The following is a 17,324-nucleotide window of genomic DNA, read 5'->3' as shown; positions in this document are numbered from 1 at the left end:
ATTTTGTCCCTCTAGATCTCGATCCCTTAGCGACGGCACATGCCTACTCGTTTTAGGACCTTAAGTGCTCTGAGAACGGCTCGCTATAGCTCCTAACCTGTTGGGCCATTGAGCAAGTTAGGAGCCATGGACCGATGGAGGAGGTGACGCTACAGGTGGACAGAAAGTGGAGTTCTCTGCTTTGTGGAGCGTTCACTTTACCTCATACGGTAGTGAGAGTGCAGGGACACTTGAGAACAGTTGCATGATGCCAAAACAAGGAGCCTCATTTATCAAGCACGCGTACACTTGTTCCTACACATAGAATCCAACTTATTATCTTTCAAATGGACTTAGCCTCATGAATACAGAGGATGGGAGCTACGTCCACCTCCACTTCTCAGAAGGCGGAGAAAAAAACTACCAGGAGGCCAAAGGTGCATTCAAATTCTTCCGGAAACTCCCATTTCCATAGAAGGGAAGTCGTCCTTCTGTTTCTTTAACACCACTTAAATGTAGCACAAATCTCGTAAGTGAAAAATGAGCTAAATGTAACTTGTTCCTGTTTTGAATGTGGCTATATTTACCACATGTTATCAAAGAGAGCAATGAAGTGAGACTTGTAAGCCATCTCCCTTTTGTATAGAATTCAGATGAAGGTCATTTAGGCTGTTTACATGCAAAGGCGAAGTCCGTAACTAAATACATATATCCTGTGCCCAAAGATGGTGGACCTAGCCAGGGTCATGAGTTGTTCTTACCACCAGGACATTCTACAAGGATAATTGTAGACCTTATCATGAGGTAGATAATATTATAAAAACTATTAGCACTACACATTCAACCAAACAAAAACATGATGAGAGAAAAGGGGAGAAGTTGTAGAGAATGTAATGTAAATAACAGCAGGAACACTACGAATAAACTCGTCCCATGCACTCATTTGGAACTTGTCCCACGCTCGCTTTGATAAATGAGGCCCCACATCTTTGAGTGCCTCTCTGCCGCGTACGCCCCAGTGAGGCAGAACCTGGGAATGGAGCAATATAGAGGAAGCAGCCGGTGTGAGTGCCCCACTTTGTGGCAATCTTCACTACTGTCTGTATCGCAGAGAATGTGACCAGCCAGCCAATCAACAATCAATCAGTCCGTCGACCCCTTGACGCTCTGACCCACCGCTATCTCTCAAAGGCTAGCAAAGGGCTGTGTTAGTGTCAGAGTGGGAGGAGTTTTAAAGGGCTGATCCACCCATTTTGTTCCTTTCTTTTGTTGTCATAGTTGTTACGCAGGGAAGTGAAGGGACGAAGAATACTTTTTCTATACCCACAGATTTACCCACAATATTTCAAATCTGACACCGTGAGCAACGAGTGATATACCAAAAATAAAAGCTAATCATGGTTGCCTCTGATGATCAGTGACTGACAGATGGGAGTTTTCCGCTCCAATTGTTTCTTGGCCCCCGCCTCCTTTTTCTCATTAACAGCTTATTGACTCACATCACGCATTTACCCACACATCAGAGTAGGATTTCACATGGAAGGTCTACCCCTTTTTTTCAGATTTTCAAACGTTAGGTCCCCCCAGTTTAATCTCTTTTGCTTAAATTCTCCAGAACTACTTTCCCTTGAAGACAGCAGCGGATGTATCAGGCCCACACTTCGTGCTTCGCCCTTCCTTTCTAGCCGTTTACCATCTGAGTCCTGTGGATCTATGCAGATGAACCCCCCCCCTCCTTTTCCTTTCTGTTGTAAATATGTCCTGAGGATGTGGGATCCCAAAAATGGCCGCCCTCCCTTCCACCCCAGACCCTTCCCCCCCCCCCCCCACTGTTGGAAATCTCACTGTGTTTTCTGTTCGCCTCCTTGGTTTTCGTCTGTTTTTTGAGATTTATGCCGCATTTTTTTCTTCCGTTGTCTAAAGCAGGTGTGTGAGTTGATGAGTAGGACTAAGTTGGATGTTATAAAGATGAGATCAAGAGGTCTGGAGAAAAATATACAAAAAAATGAAGCTTGAATTGAGAAAAAGGGTTCAAATATAGAGAAAAAATTATGATAATGTTGTCATATTGTCATACTAGAGATGCTTTAGTTTGCTAATTTACTTTCTTTTTTTTACAAAAGACTTGGATGAAAATTATTTATAAAATGCGTCCCACGAGTCATGATCTTTTTTGGACGTAAAACAAATACATTTATTAACATTTTGTTCAAAAGAAAAATAAATATAAATTATGTTAAACATTACTGGTGTTTGTGCTTTTTCATTGAGTGTCCAAACCCCAAACCCCAAAGACTTCAATACAAATAAAAATATATTTGAAAAATTGTGTCGAACCTATACAATATATATCAAATAAACAATAATTAAAGGAGTTATTTAATCCATTTAAAAAAATATATAAAATAGTTTTTAATCATTTATTTTCAGAATTGTATTGGATATCCTTTTTCTTTAGTTATGTTCATTTTTTATTAAATCATGCAACCTTTTTTTAAAATTCTGTTCTCGTCACTGACCCTTAGTTCATAATTTCAATTTACATAATGATATATTTCATTTCATAATGTCACTTTTCATAACAGTGATGATGTCATTGTCCTCTCATTGTCCTGTGATTGGCTGAAAGTGTTACTGTCAAAAAGCCAATACCAAATACAATTGAATGAATTTGTAAGGCTTATTATATAAAAAAAGGTGAAATTACATTTCATAGGAATCAAGTAATGTTAAATTATTTAAAACGTTTTAAAAAACATTGTTTTGTTCATAAATAAAGAACAACTTTTTATAACACAGTACAACAATTCAAATAATTCTGATAAAAATGAATAATATCTATCCACAGCTGCAGTAGTGAAGAAGTGCAGGTGTGTTTGCGGCCTGTGGCCACAGGGGGGGCAGCAGCGCTCCATGTCAGAGATGAGGTGTGTTCTGTTCGCTGGCCCGGTGTATCCCGGTAACACAGGGCGGGGCTAGACCATGGGCTAGACGTTAGTGAACACAGTACATACATATACAACAATGCAGTTAAAAAAATCTCCTCATGCAATATGGTACGCGTTTCTGTATGAGTCTGAGAAAATAGCCATGTGAAATAACCATTGCTTTATTTCACCACCTATCGAGCACCTAGGTGACACAAATCAAACACACCTTCACCTACGAGGTGCATTCTGGGTCTGGATACCTCATAAATAAATGTCCAGAAGCTAAAGGCTAAAATGGATATAAACTAACATTTCAGAGTGGTTAAGCGTTTTCTTCTACTTTCTTCTGTTTGAGACTGAGTGAAGAGACTTTTTCAGCTGAATTTGTTTGAACACTTTGAGGACTGGACATTGCATAAGGACAAATGAGCGAGCAGAGATGCTGGACGATGTGAGGATTTCGCGGGGAAAAGACTGAACAGATGACGTCAGACATGTGAGTAAACGTCAATTGTTTTATATAGTGGTCGAAAAAGTACTCTCTTTTACTCCATTACTTAAGTACAAGTAGTAATACCACAATATAGACATACTCTGTTACAAGTACAGCTTTCAAAATCTTAATTAAGTAAGAGAAGAGAGGTATTAACATCAACATATGACCAAGTACAACAAATAAAAGCATTCACATGCATAATGCCTCATTTCAGAGTGATATATTTTATAATATGTGTATTATTAATAAATGATTGTATTAAAAACTTGTAATGGCAGCTGGTAAAGGGTTTTTATGTCTTGTGAATTTCACAAAGGAATGCAAATTGTTCTTGCCCTTTAAAGAAATAGAAATAAAAAAATATAAGATTCAGTATCACAAGTCTGATTTGTTGAATTAGTTACATTTTTATCTGCTGTTGAGTGTCCTGCTATTTCATTTTTGTGGCTAAATATTGCTTTTTGCATCCGCTGTGGTGTTTATTATTTAATTGCAAGGAAGTCTATGGGAAAAATAGTTCTTACTCCACCCACCCTGCTCATAGTCTGAGGTCATCATCTCACCAGCTGTTGTTGGCATTATCTGGAATATACTTCCATTAGGACTCAGCTAAGCAACATCAATATCAAAGGTAAATATATATAAAGAGTCTTGATGAGAATATTACTGATGCAGCATCTGATATTTGCCTGCCATTCTTCGACTGACAAACCAACGTAATACCTTGATGCAGCCACAAGGGGGCGTTATTTGACCTTTTAGATCTGAGACCTATGCTATTGCCTAAAAATAGCATGATAGGTGACCTTTAAAACTTAGACACTGTTCACCAGATAGGCAATATCTTTTTATATCCAAAAGCAGTAGTGTAACATTTGTTGTTGTTGTTATTTCTTACAATACAAATGACATGAATTCAAACATCAACTGTATTTAAATTGTATTTAAGACCATTTGCTATAGTTTATGGTGTTTCTGGGCACAAAAATGTCACTGTTTGAAGTGAATTTACAAAATACAAGGGAAAGTAATAAGCTTTATACAGCGAACCAAGAGGAAAGATCTGACGTTCTGAGCAGTAAGCTGTGTTCGGATGGTAATAGGACTGCATGCATACAGAAAATAAGAAGCTGGCCACGGCTCGTTCATCAGTCTGCTTCTTATATAATAGTAATAATCACTGTGGTGAAATTCAGATGGCCAGCTCTGCTGACACTTATCTGCCAAAGCGTCAGCATTTGAATCTTAATTTTTAAATGCTATTTTTAGGCTTCAAAGCACTGGCAGAAAATGCCTTGCTGGCGTATTTACATCTCTGTGTAAATGTCCATACAACAGATTGTATCTTTGAAATGTATGATGTGTAGGCTGAAGTAGAATCTGAAGTGAAGTGAACGTCTTGTGTACAGGCTGGGGCTGAAATCAGCTGCAGGCATGAAGCCCCGGTGGAAATGGACGCCAGCTTGGTGTCTTTCCTGTTTGTGTCTCTGGGCTTCAGGACATCGTTTAAAGCAGACTAAGCTGCATGGCGACAGAGGCTTTTTGAGTGCCAGGTTCCCATTCACACTGATCACACATTAGACTGATCAAATCAGACTCCAGGCCTGCTCCTCACTAACTCAATTTGCTCTCATACGCTTCCCTTTTCACGCTGAGCACAAGCACGCACACATTTACACACACATAGACCCGGTTGCACGCTTAAACATGTGCACACACTAACAGAAAACCAACAGAGAGTGGGGCAGTACCCATTGAGCTCTAATGAAAAGCAGAAAAAGCCGTTACCTTGGCAAACTGCCAGCACACATCTTCAGGAGGACCCAGATTTCCTGTCTGACTGCGATCGTATTGTTTTGGTTCTCTTTTGATAGCCGCAGCATCCCTAGACAGATTATCTTGCGGCTGGCAAGAATTTATGCTAAATCATCGGGAATTAAACATCAGCCATTTGCGCAGACAGGAAGTCGCCACACTAGAAAATCCCCAGCCGTGGATTAAACACCTCCACAGTACACCTAAAGTCTTAAAGCACACATGTAATCAATGATCTGAGTGATTTGATCTGGGTCTTCTTGAGCCCGTTTCTCTACACACAGTCAGCTGTAGAGCGAGACCACCGCTGCCAAAGCAGAGGATCATGGGAATAAAGCTGTCAGTGCAATTTATCTACATTACCCTGTAACATACAAAGACGTTTTTTACCCTGCACTATGAACATACTATGAAGATCAATCAAGGGGTTCAAATCCACACAGTGTTGACCTTTTTTGTGAAGGATGAATGTATTTCCTGGGAAACAGCGTTAACCCCTAAAGCACACTGTATTCTTCCCTGCCCCTGTATCAACAGGAAGTCATGCGTGTCTGCAATTTATTTGATTTTGCAAAGCATTTGTGTCCTTACTGTTCCCATCATTACCATTCCCATCACCATCAACATCAACATAATCAGATTATTATAATTATTATAATTGCCTGTGCAGTGTTTGTTGTCTTTGGATGGCGGGCTAAACAGGACACACATCAGACCCCATGTTATTTAACGGAAAATGGAAGGATGGACGGAGGAGGAGAACATTTACCTTTTTTAAAAGTCGTTTGGAGTTACTGGAAACATGTTGACACTTTAAAACCACGATGACAACCCAACCTCCAAGCTATAGTTGTTCCTCTGTGGTTAAATAACAAAGGGGATCATTTACTGTGTGCAGTGTGTTCTCTGCTGTGCCGTCTCCTTGACGTTTGCGTAGGTGGCTCTCATCATTGCCCATGCTAACTGTTAGCAACAGACAAGAAATGTAGCTTGCACTGTCAAGCCACCCATACAAATGAATAATAGTTACGTTTTTTGCTGTTTATTTTCTTCAGATACCCTTTTTCAACGTACTACTGCGTATTTCAGTGCACCGATAAGCAGCACTTGAATTTAAATGATTACAGATGGGCTTTTTTATTGGTGTTAAACTCTTAATAAATATAGGCTTTAACTCCGATTGTAACTTAGTCTACAATTTTTTATTCATGAAGAATAGGTGTTCAATGGCTTCCAAACAAGTTATTATTCCTTGTAAAATATTTCTTTTGTATGTGTAAACCTCTCAGTGTGGAACATTTTATTATCCTCCCTGTAGGTAATTACCTGATCAGCACTAATGGTTTGTTTTGTGTGTGATTCATGACTTGGAAAGGGCTGTTGTCGTCCTCTTGCTTGAATGTGTCAGGTAGTGAAATGACTCTCTTAACACCTTTCATCACTTAGCAGCGCCACATTTCCCTTTTTAATTTAAAGGATAGACCTTTCCTGTTTAACGTTCACTGAGGGCAACATGCTGCTGGTCCCACATATACAGCATTTGTGTATATTACATTACATGTCACTTGTTAGACGCTTTTATCCAAAGCGACTTACTGTGGGCAATCCCCACAGGAGCAATTTGGGGTGAAGTGTCTCAGGGACACAACGACAGGCTGACTGCAGTGGGGTTTGAACCTGTGACCTCCTCCAAATACCAACTCACAATCCACTGCACCACACGCCTCCCATGTATATGTCGACCGAAAGGGGTTACCGTATTAGCCGTTCATTTCAGTACAGAAATGCAAAAGCCAGAAAAAGAAAAAAATATTGTTACATATCATATTTAGTAATACATTTATATGCAAGATATTTTCATGTTATAACAAGATATTTTCAGACTATAACGACATGTTTTCGATAAGATGCATTATAAAGAGAAACTTTTCGTGTTAACAGTATACTCTTTATCTTGTTATTATGGGAATGTTTTACGCTTGATAACCTATATTGTGAAATAGGAAAATTAGGAAAGATAAATATCATATAGTTATAATATGTCATAATAATTTCACAAGCGATACAAGCGGCCGAGATGGGTTTTCTCCGCAGGGTGGCTGGTGTCTCCCTTAGGGATAAGGTGAGAGGTTCGGTCATCCGGGAGGGACTCGGAGTTGAGCCGCTTCTCCTTCGCGTCGAAAGGAGCCAGTTGAGGTGGTTCGGGCACCTAGTTAGGATGCCACCTGGGCGCCTCCCTAGGGAGGTGTTCCAGGCACGTCCAGCTGGGAAGAGACCAAGGGGTAGACCTAGGACCAGGTGGAGGGATTATATCTCTTCGCTGGCCTGGGAGCGCCTTGGGATCCCCCAGTCAGAGCTGGTTGATGTCGCCAGGGAAAGGAAAGTTTGGGGCTCTCTGCTGGAACTGCTACCCCCGAGACCCGACCACGGATAAGCGGGAGAAGATGGATGGATGGAATAATTTCACAATATATTGTTTTAACATTAACCTTTTAATATTCGACATGGAACAAATTGTATTTCCTTCCATACAATGGAAGCTGTTAAAGTGGTAAAGGAAGGATTCATTATCACACAAATATGAACGTGTTGTATTCAACGTTTCTACAGTGTACCTCTAGAAAATGTGGCAAATTAGCAGTTTCAGTTTAGTGCTAATTAGTGGCTTTTGTTCATTTGGAGCCTCATCTGTACCTTTGGGTTGCTACTCAGCTAGTGTTAATAGCTAACATGCTAACACGGATGGTGAACATGTTGAACAATAGCATGTTAGCCAAGCTGTGACACTAAGTACAGCCTCATAGGGCTGCTTGCAAGGCCTCTTATATTATAGTAATATTCAAAATCGCCAGCCCGCTTCTCACAATACTTTATTTAATGCTCTTTACACTTTAGTAAAGGATTATGTTAATGTGATATCCAGATAAGAGTACTGTACAGTAATATAGTCTTGTAGCTGTTCGTGTTTTTGACATCTTGATTTCCAGTAGCAGACATGGAGAAAAGTGTCATATGATTCAAATGAACAATATAGACTGATTCTTTTAACGCTCAAATGTTGTTTTTTATTGAATATACATTTTCAATTTGTCCCTCACTTTTAGAAGACACCCAGTAAACAAGGTCCTGTACTCTGCTCCATAATCTGCAACACAAAGAGTTTTGTCTGCTCTAAAATGTGTGATTTCTTTGTTGCTTGTTTCCCTTTGTATGAACTTCATTAAGTCTCAATGTTCCTCTTTAAACCAACCAGCCCTTATTTTGTTCACAAGCGGCGTCAAAAAAAATCCCTGGTTTTTGCTCTTTGTCCCTGCTTCAGTGTTAATCCCAGTAAAAAGAAAATGACTAAGTGAATCCAGACTGTGGTTTGCCCTTGGTTCATTTTGTTTTGCTAAGCTTTCCGAGCCTCAGGCTTTGGCTATTACACGTCACCATCTGCCTCCTTATGCACATACGTCTGTGCATTCTGTGTTGCTCTCTGCCTGGGAAGCACAGCGAAGAGAACCTGGAAGAGGACAGGAACTCGAATTTGATGACGTTGTTTGGTGATTTGGAACTGCATTTTTTTCAGTAGCTCTGCAGAGAAACAATAATGGGTTAGGGTAATGAGCTATCGACTGCTTCATACACCACTTGACTAATTGATCAAATGATCTGCAGATGAAGAGCTAGTACATTTCTGCTCTTGTTTATTCGTCATTATTGTAAAAGTGATCCTGCTGCAGCAGCCTTTCATACTCCATCCCCCATAAATAAGCAACACATTCCTCTGTATTTGGCATAGTTGACTTTCTGTTAGCTCTGCAGTAGCATTGATTCAGCGTCCCAAAGGTGCAGAAAATAGTTATGTTCTATTCACACAGGAAGGCTTAAGACAAGTGTCCTCAAATGGATATTGCAGCAGCATGTAATATGTTTTTCTTCTTCGTCTCCCTCTCTAGATGGCCTATAAGCCCTGGCTGTGCGCTCAGTATTTCCCCACCACGCAGCTGTCCTGTCAGAGGAAGGTGTCTTGCCAGCAGTACTGCCTGGAGGTCCAGCAGAGCTGCCCGTTCATCCTGCCCGACAACGACGACCTGATCCACGGAGGCAGCCCCAGCTTCATCTGCACAGGTCAGAGCCCACTCTCTGTCCAGCAGCAGCAGCAGCAGCAGCAGCAGCAGCAGCAGCAGCAGCAGCAGCAGCAGGAAACATGCCTGTGCGTGGGTGTTCGTGTGGCCTTGCCTCGGAAAAAAAAAAGCTCCTAATTTTAATTCAGCATTTTACGTGTGTTACTGGATGGTATTCCTCCAGGAACAAGCAGGTGAGAGGTGTTTACAAAGGCTTGCTGATGACATCTAGTGGCGAGCGCAGTAGAGGACGTTTTAACAAAGCATTGATGAAGTGAATTTGGCTCATCTCTTAAGATTTACTGCAGTTAATACAAAAGCAATCATCGAGAACTTCCCCTCGGAGGAGCTGGCTGTGTGCCAACAAACAAGGTGTCTGTAGTCCGAGCCACAGCTGAATCAGCACAGACACAGCGGAGTTAGCAGGGTGGAGCTACGCCGGAGATATGTCAGGTCATCAGTATTTCAGGGGCTAGGGGACTGTAGAGACTTTGGGAATTGTATTTATTGTTTGTTTTTCAGCTTTAAGGCTATACTGACACGGAAAACCTTCTCCAGGAGAGCAGGAGATTCCTTTGAATCACCCCTTTTGAGATCAAATAGTTTTTAATAATAATAATTTATTTTCAAAGTGCACATATCACAGCTAATCATGAATAGATCCAATGTGTCACTCATGACAACAAAGAGCATTGATAATAATTGTGATACCAAATGTAATTATATCACGTAAAGTTTGCCTGGATTTAAATGGATATTGTAATTTACTTATCAGCATTAACTGTGTTTATCTTTTATTTATCCATTGGGACTGAAAGGGAGGGCGCACAGGAAATATTAGGAACGTTTATAAAAAAAAAAAAAATCATAATAAATGAGCCATTCATACGGCTCCTTTAAAAAAAGCACGTGGATACAGGTCGTGAAGAGGTCCATACATAAACAGTGTTTCTCCAGAACTCCTGATGAGTCTCGAGACACATCAGATCAGCCAAGCGTACCTCTGCTCTCATCACCCCCCCTCCCTAGTCATTAAAGACCAGAGGGGGGTGTGCCTCCAGCAGTCAGTCTCCCCTGCGGGTGAAGTGACAGCTGGCAGGTGGAGACTTCAGAGTCAGGGCCTTACTGCGTCAGCCTCTGAGTGTCCTCGACTGTATGAGGGTTCAGCTGCGGGTCAGTGTGTCTGCTGCTCCGCCTCGTGGTCGCAGCTACACACTGAGGTGGTGTTGCTGCACCGCTGCAGGCAGAGCATCACCGCCATGCCATTAAGCTGCTCGATGCAGACGCTGTGTTTAACTGAACAGCAGTCGTTTGAATTACTCCTAACATCTCTGCTGAAGACAGTCGGTATAAGATACAATCCTACTGCTTTTGATCACTTTATTAGACCTTACCACAACAGCTGACATGTTTTAATATCAATCCAAATTCCTGCCTTATTAAAACCTATGTATTTGTATTGATATATGAAACGTTGACTCTGTTGCTTCAGATCCTCATCAGCATATTTCTGCCCTCTCCCCCTCAGGGCTCCTGGCAGATCATGTACCGGACAGCGAGGCGAACTGCTGCGACGTCCGATGGGACTCCAAAACGGACAGCCCCTCAGGCGGGACACTAAAAAGGACTGCTTCTTCCTGCCAGCCCGAGGGGGCCTCGGTCACCTCCGCTGCCACCGCGAGACTGTGCAGCGGGCGGCTGAAGATCTGCCTGCTGGCCCTCGTCCTCCTACACACTGTCATCATCATTTCAGCCTCCCATAATTCCACGTTGGTGGGCGTGGCTGCCATTTTCTCGCCAGAGGAGAGTGCTTCTAATGAGGAGTGAACTTTGGGGTGCTTGCTTCGAGAGGATTATGGCTTTCACAGGGCTGCCAGGGACACATCTGGCGAGACGTGCCGGAGACGCCTCTACAATCTGCCGCCGATGAACCATGAACCACAGGAAGTGGGAGGGTTTTAACTGGAGCTAAGGGTGCTGGGATTTGACACGGACCGAAGATGTTTGATAACCTCCCCCCTAAAGAACTGACCTCTTGCCACTTAAAACCTGCTCATTGTTTCTATTCCATCCAAATGTTTTCTAGCATATTGTCCCTCCTCTCCTTCCTTCCTTCCTCCCTCCTCCCCTCCCGTGTATGGATGGCACGTCAGAGGAAAAACGGACTTTGATGAGTGTGTGCTCTCGCTCATCATTACCTTTAGATTTTTGCTGCATTTCTTTCAGGTGCCAGAATGTTTTTTGACATATCAACTGTGTTCCACTTCCTACTCTGCGTTTCTTACTACCTTGAATGTGATGTTGCTCGAGGGCCTGTCAGGACCAGCTCATCCATCACTCATTGTTTCTCTGGAAAACAAAATGTCTGTGATTCTTCTATATTCTGATGTTCCGCTTGTATTTTGTCCCTCTAGATCTCGATCCCTTAGCGACGGCACATGCCTACTCGTTTTAGGACCTTAAGTGCTCTGAGAACGGCTCGCTATAGCTCCTAACCTGTTGGGCCATTGAGCAAGTTAGGAGCCATGGACCGATGGAGGAGGTGACGCTACAGGTGGACAGAAAGTGGAGTTCTCTGCTTTGTGGAGCGTTCACTTTACCTCATACGGTAGTGAGAGTGCAGGGACACTTGAGAACAGTTGCATGATGCCAAAACAAGGAGCCTCATTTATCAAGCACGCGTACACTTGTTCCTACACATAGAATCCAACTTATTATCTTTTCAAATGGACTTAGCCTCATGAATACAGAGGATGGGAGCTACGTCCACCTCCACTTCTCAGAAGGCGGAGAAAAAAACTACCAGGAGGCCAAAGGTGCATTCAAATTCTTCCGGAAACTCCCATTTCCATAGAAGGGAAGTCGTCCTTCTGTTTCTTTAACACCACTTAAATGTAGCACAAATCTCGTAAGTGAAAAATGAGCTAAATGTAACTTGTTCCTGTTTTTGAATGTGGCTATATTTAACCACATGTTATCAAAGAGAGCAATGAAGTGAGACTTGTAAGCCATCTCCCTTTTGTATAGAATTCAGATGAAGTCATTTAGCTGTTTACATGCAAAGGCGAAGTCCGTAACTAAATACATATATCCTGTGCCCAAAGATGGTGGACCTAGCCAGGGTCATGAGTTGTTCTTACCACCAGGACATTCTACAAGGATAATTGTAGACCTTATCATGAGGTAGATAATATTATAAAAACTATTAGCACTACACATTCAACCAAACAAAAACATGGATGAGAGAAAAGGGGAGAAGTTGTAGAGAATGTAATGTAAAATAACAGCAGGAACACTACGAATAAACTCGTCCCATGCACTCATTTGGAACTTGTCCCACGCTCGCTTTGATAAATGAGGCCCCACATCTTTGAGTGCCTCTCTGCCGCGTACGCCCCAGTGAGGCAGAACCTGGGAATGGAGCAATATAGAGGAAGCAGCCGGTGTGAGTGCCCCACTTTGTGGCATCTTCACTACTGTCTGTATCGCAGAGAATGTGACCAGCCAGCCAATCAACAATCAATCAGTCCGTCGACCCCTTGACGCTCTGACCCACCGCTATCTCTCAAAGGCTAGCAAAGGGCTGTGTTAGTGTCAGAGTGGGAGGAGTTTTAAAGGGCTGATCCACCCATTTTGTTCCTTTCTTTTGTTGCATAGTTGTTACCAGGGAAGTGAAGGGACGAAGAATACTTTTTCTATACCCACAGATTTACCCACAATATTCAAATCTGACACCGTGAGCAACGAGTGATATACCAAAAATAAAAGCTAATCATGGTTGCCTCTGATGATCAGTGACTGACAGATTGGAGTTTCCGCTCCAAATTGTTCTTGGCCCCGCCTCCTTTTTCTCATTAACAGCTTATTGACTCACATCACGCATTTACCCACACATCAGAGTAGGATTTCACATGGAAGTCTACCCTTTTTTTCAGATTTTCAAACGTTAGGTCTCCCCAGTTTAATCTCTTTTGCTTAAATTCTCCAGAACTACTTTCCCTTGAAGACAGCAGCGGATGTATCAGGCCCACACTTCGTGCTTCGCCCCTTCCTTTCTAGCCGTTTACCATCTGAGTCCTGTGGATCTATGCAGATGAACCCCCCCCCTCCTTTTCCTTTCTGTTGTAAATATGTCCTGAGGATGTGGGATCCCAAAAATGGCCGCCCTCCCTTCCACCCCAGACCCTCTCCCCCCCCCCCCCCCCCCACTGTTGGAAATCTCACTGTGTTTTCTGTTCGCCTCCTTGGTTTTCGTCTGTTTTTTGAGATTTATGCCGCATTTTTTTCTTCCGTTGTCTAAAGCAGTGGTGTGAGTTGATGAGTAGGACTAAGTTGGATGTTATAAAGATGAGATCAAGAGGTCTGGAGAAAAATATACAAAAAAATGAAGCTTGAATTGAGAAAAAGGGTTCAAATATAGAGAAAAAATTATGATAATGTTGTCATATTGTCATACTAGAGATGCTTTAGTTTGCTAATTTACTTTCTTTTTTTTCTACAAAAGACTTGGATGAAAATTATTTATAAAATGCGTCCCACGAGTCATGATCTTTTTTGGACGTAAAACAAATACATTTATTAACATTTTGTTCAAAAGAAAAATAAATATAAATTATGTTAAACATTACTGGTGTTTGTGCTTTTTTCATTGAGTGTCCAAACCCCAAACCCCAAAGACTTCAATACAAAATAAAAATATATTTGAATAAATTGTGTCGAACCTATACAATATCTTATAATTCAAATAAACAATAATTAAAGGAGTTATTTAATCCATTTAAAAAAATATATAAAATAGTTTTTAATCATTTATTTTCAGAATTGTATTGGATATCCTTTTTCTTTAGTTATGTCATTTTTTATTAAATCATGCAACCTTTTTTTAAAATTCTGTTCTCGTCACTGACCCTTAGTTCATAATTTCAATTTACATAATGATATATTTCATTTCATAATGTCACTTTTCATAACAGTGATGATGTCATTGTCCTCTCATTGTCCTGTGATTGGCTGAAAGTGTTACTGTCAAAAAGCCAATACCAAATACAATTGAATGAATTTGTAAGGCTTATTATATAAAAAAAAGGTGAAATTACATTTCATAGGAATCAAGTAATGTTAAATTATTTAAAACGTTTTAAAAAACATTGTTTTGTTCATAAATAAAGAACAACATTTTTATAACACAGTACAACAATTCAAATAATTCTGATAAAAATGAATAATATCTATCCACAGCTGCAGTAGTGAAGAAGCTGCAGGTGTGTTTGCGGCCTGTGGCCACAGGGGGGCAGCAGCGCTCCATGTCAGAGATGAGGTGTGTTCTGTTCGCTGGCCCGGTGTATCCCGGTAACACAGGGCGGGGCTAGACCATGGGCTAGACGTTAGTGAACACAGTACATACATATACAACAATGCAGTTAAAATAAATCTCCTCATGCAATATGGTACGCGTTTCTGTATGAGTCTGAGAAAATAGCCATGTGAAATAACCATTGCTTTATTTCACCACCTATCGAGCACCTAGGTGACACAAATCAAACACACCTTCACCTACGAGGTGCATTCTGGGTCTGGATACCTCATAAATAAATGTCCAGAAGCTAAAGGCTAAAATGGATATAAACTAACATTTCAGAGTGGTTAAGCGTTTTCTTCTACTTTCTTCTGTTCGAGACTGAGTGAAGAGACTTTTTCAGCTGAATTTGTTTGAACACTTTGAGGACTGGACATTGCATAAGGACAAATGAGCGAGCAGAGATGCTGGACGATGTGATGAGGATTTCGCGGGGAAAAGACTGAACAAGATGACGTCAGACATGTGAGTAAACGTCAATTGTTTTATATAGTGGTCGAAAAAGTACTCTCTTTTACTCCATTACTTAAGTACAAGTAGTAATACCACAATATAGACATACTCTGTTACAAGTACAGCTTTCAAAATCTTAATTAAGTAAGAGAAGAGAGGTATTAACATCAACATATGACCAAGTACAACAAATAAAAGCATTCACATGCATAATGCCTCATTTCAGAGTGATATATTTTATAATATGTGTATTATTAATAAATGATTGTATTAAAAACTTGTAATGGCAGCTGGTAAAGGGTTTTTATGTCTTGTGAATTTCACAAAGGAATGCAAATTGTTCTTGCCCTTTAAAGAAATAGAAATAAAAAAATATAAGATTCAGTATCACAAGTCTGATTTGTTGAATTAGTTACATTTTTATCTGCTGTTGAGTGTCCTGCTATTTCATTTTTGTGGCTAAATATTGCTTTTTGCATCCGCTGTGGTGTTTATTATTTAATTGCAAGGAAGTCTATGGGAAAAATAGTTCTTACTCCACCCACCCTGCTCATAGTCTGAGGTCATCATCTCACCAGCTGTTGTTGGCATTATCTGGAATATACTTCCATTAGGACTCAGCTAAGCAACATCAATATCAAAGGTAAATATATATAAAGAGTCTTGATGAGAATATTACTGATGCAGCATCTGATATTTGCCTTGCCATTCTTCGACTGACAAAACCAACGTAATACCTTGATGCAGCCACAAGGGGGCGTTATTTGACCTTTTTAGATATAAGAGCGTGCACTATGCAGGCTACATGGATTGTATAAATCTGGATCAACATCAAAACATGTAATGCAAATAGTTTGATACATATATTTTGAAATCTTAATGTATAGATTCCCTTACAGAAATAAGTGCATATACAAATACGTGAAAATAAAGTATAGTATATGATGTAGCTCACTGTACCCATACTAAAATATCTAACATATGTTGCCTGTGTCTACTATAACATCAAATACTTGATAGAAATTGACCATGCAAATACACTTTTATGTAAGCAACCATCGTTTGTCTTTCTCAACACGGGATGCCACATTTTGACGAGCACCCGAGGTAATGTGGACACAAAAACCTTTTAGTTCATCTTCAATGCTTTCAATTTCGAAATGGCAAGCCTGGCTGTTACACTGGTCTAGGGATTTCCTCTCTAAGGCATTTCATGCAGTTTCCCACAGCAGCGCTCGCACATCTCCCTCTCATTTCTCCCCCTTTTTTTTGTTCTTCTCTCGACTACATGTCGATGGACCTGGCATTTCCCATCTCTTGGGCCCTTTTTACCAAGCTGACTGTCAGACACTTTGAGCAGTTGGGGAAGGGGAGAGACTTTTGAACTTTAAGAGGTTGTTAGACTGTGAAACTTGAAGATTCCCAGTTGTTTCTTCAGTGTGAAAATGCACCATATCGATGTAGGTAGGTAGGTACTAGGGTAGGGAGGGAGGGAGGGAGGTAGGTAGGTAGGTAGGTAGGTAGGGTAGGGTAGGAGGGAGGGAGGTAGGTAGGTAGGTAGGTAGGTAGGAGCATAAAAAACAAAGGCAATGTACATAAGATAAATTAAGACACAAGAAATTAACAGTCCAAAATATTTCAGATATAGAAATAAAATAGCATTAAACATTTAAAAGGTTAAAGAATATAAAAAAAATAAAAATATATATGTAGTCCTACAGAGTGAAATCCCACATTGAGCCGTGTGTACATCAAACAAAAGAAACACCAACTAACACAAAAAGCCCGGTGTGTGTTCTCACTCTAAATGAATCGGAGATGCCAGAATCCCTCCCACATCTAATCCTCTCACTGCCCACTTTCCTTTTCAATACCAATTTATCGAACAAACTGGCATCTAACACCTCGGCTACCATCGCCAACAAAGCCTAGGCTCGTGCACCCAACTGCAGCAAATAAAGGGGGCGGGACAGAAATCCTGGAAGAACAGCTGCGGGGTTATACTGTACTCTGGCCTGAGGAGCTCGGCTGTTTGACATCGCACTGAAGGAGAATAATGTGTTGACATGATCCCTTATGTCTGAGGGAAGTGCAAACACACACTGAAACACACACACTCTGTTGAAGTCCAGTGACTCTGCAGTCGTGCACCCTCTGGTCACACACTTCCCATCTGTGTGCACTCT

This window comes from Pseudochaenichthys georgianus, chromosome 2 (assembly GCF_902827115.2).
Source record: "Pseudochaenichthys georgianus chromosome 2, fPseGeo1.2, whole genome shotgun sequence".
Classification (NCBI taxonomy): domain Eukaryota; kingdom Metazoa; phylum Chordata; class Actinopteri; order Perciformes; family Channichthyidae; genus Pseudochaenichthys; species Pseudochaenichthys georgianus.
Note: the sequence above shows the minus strand (reverse complement) of the source record.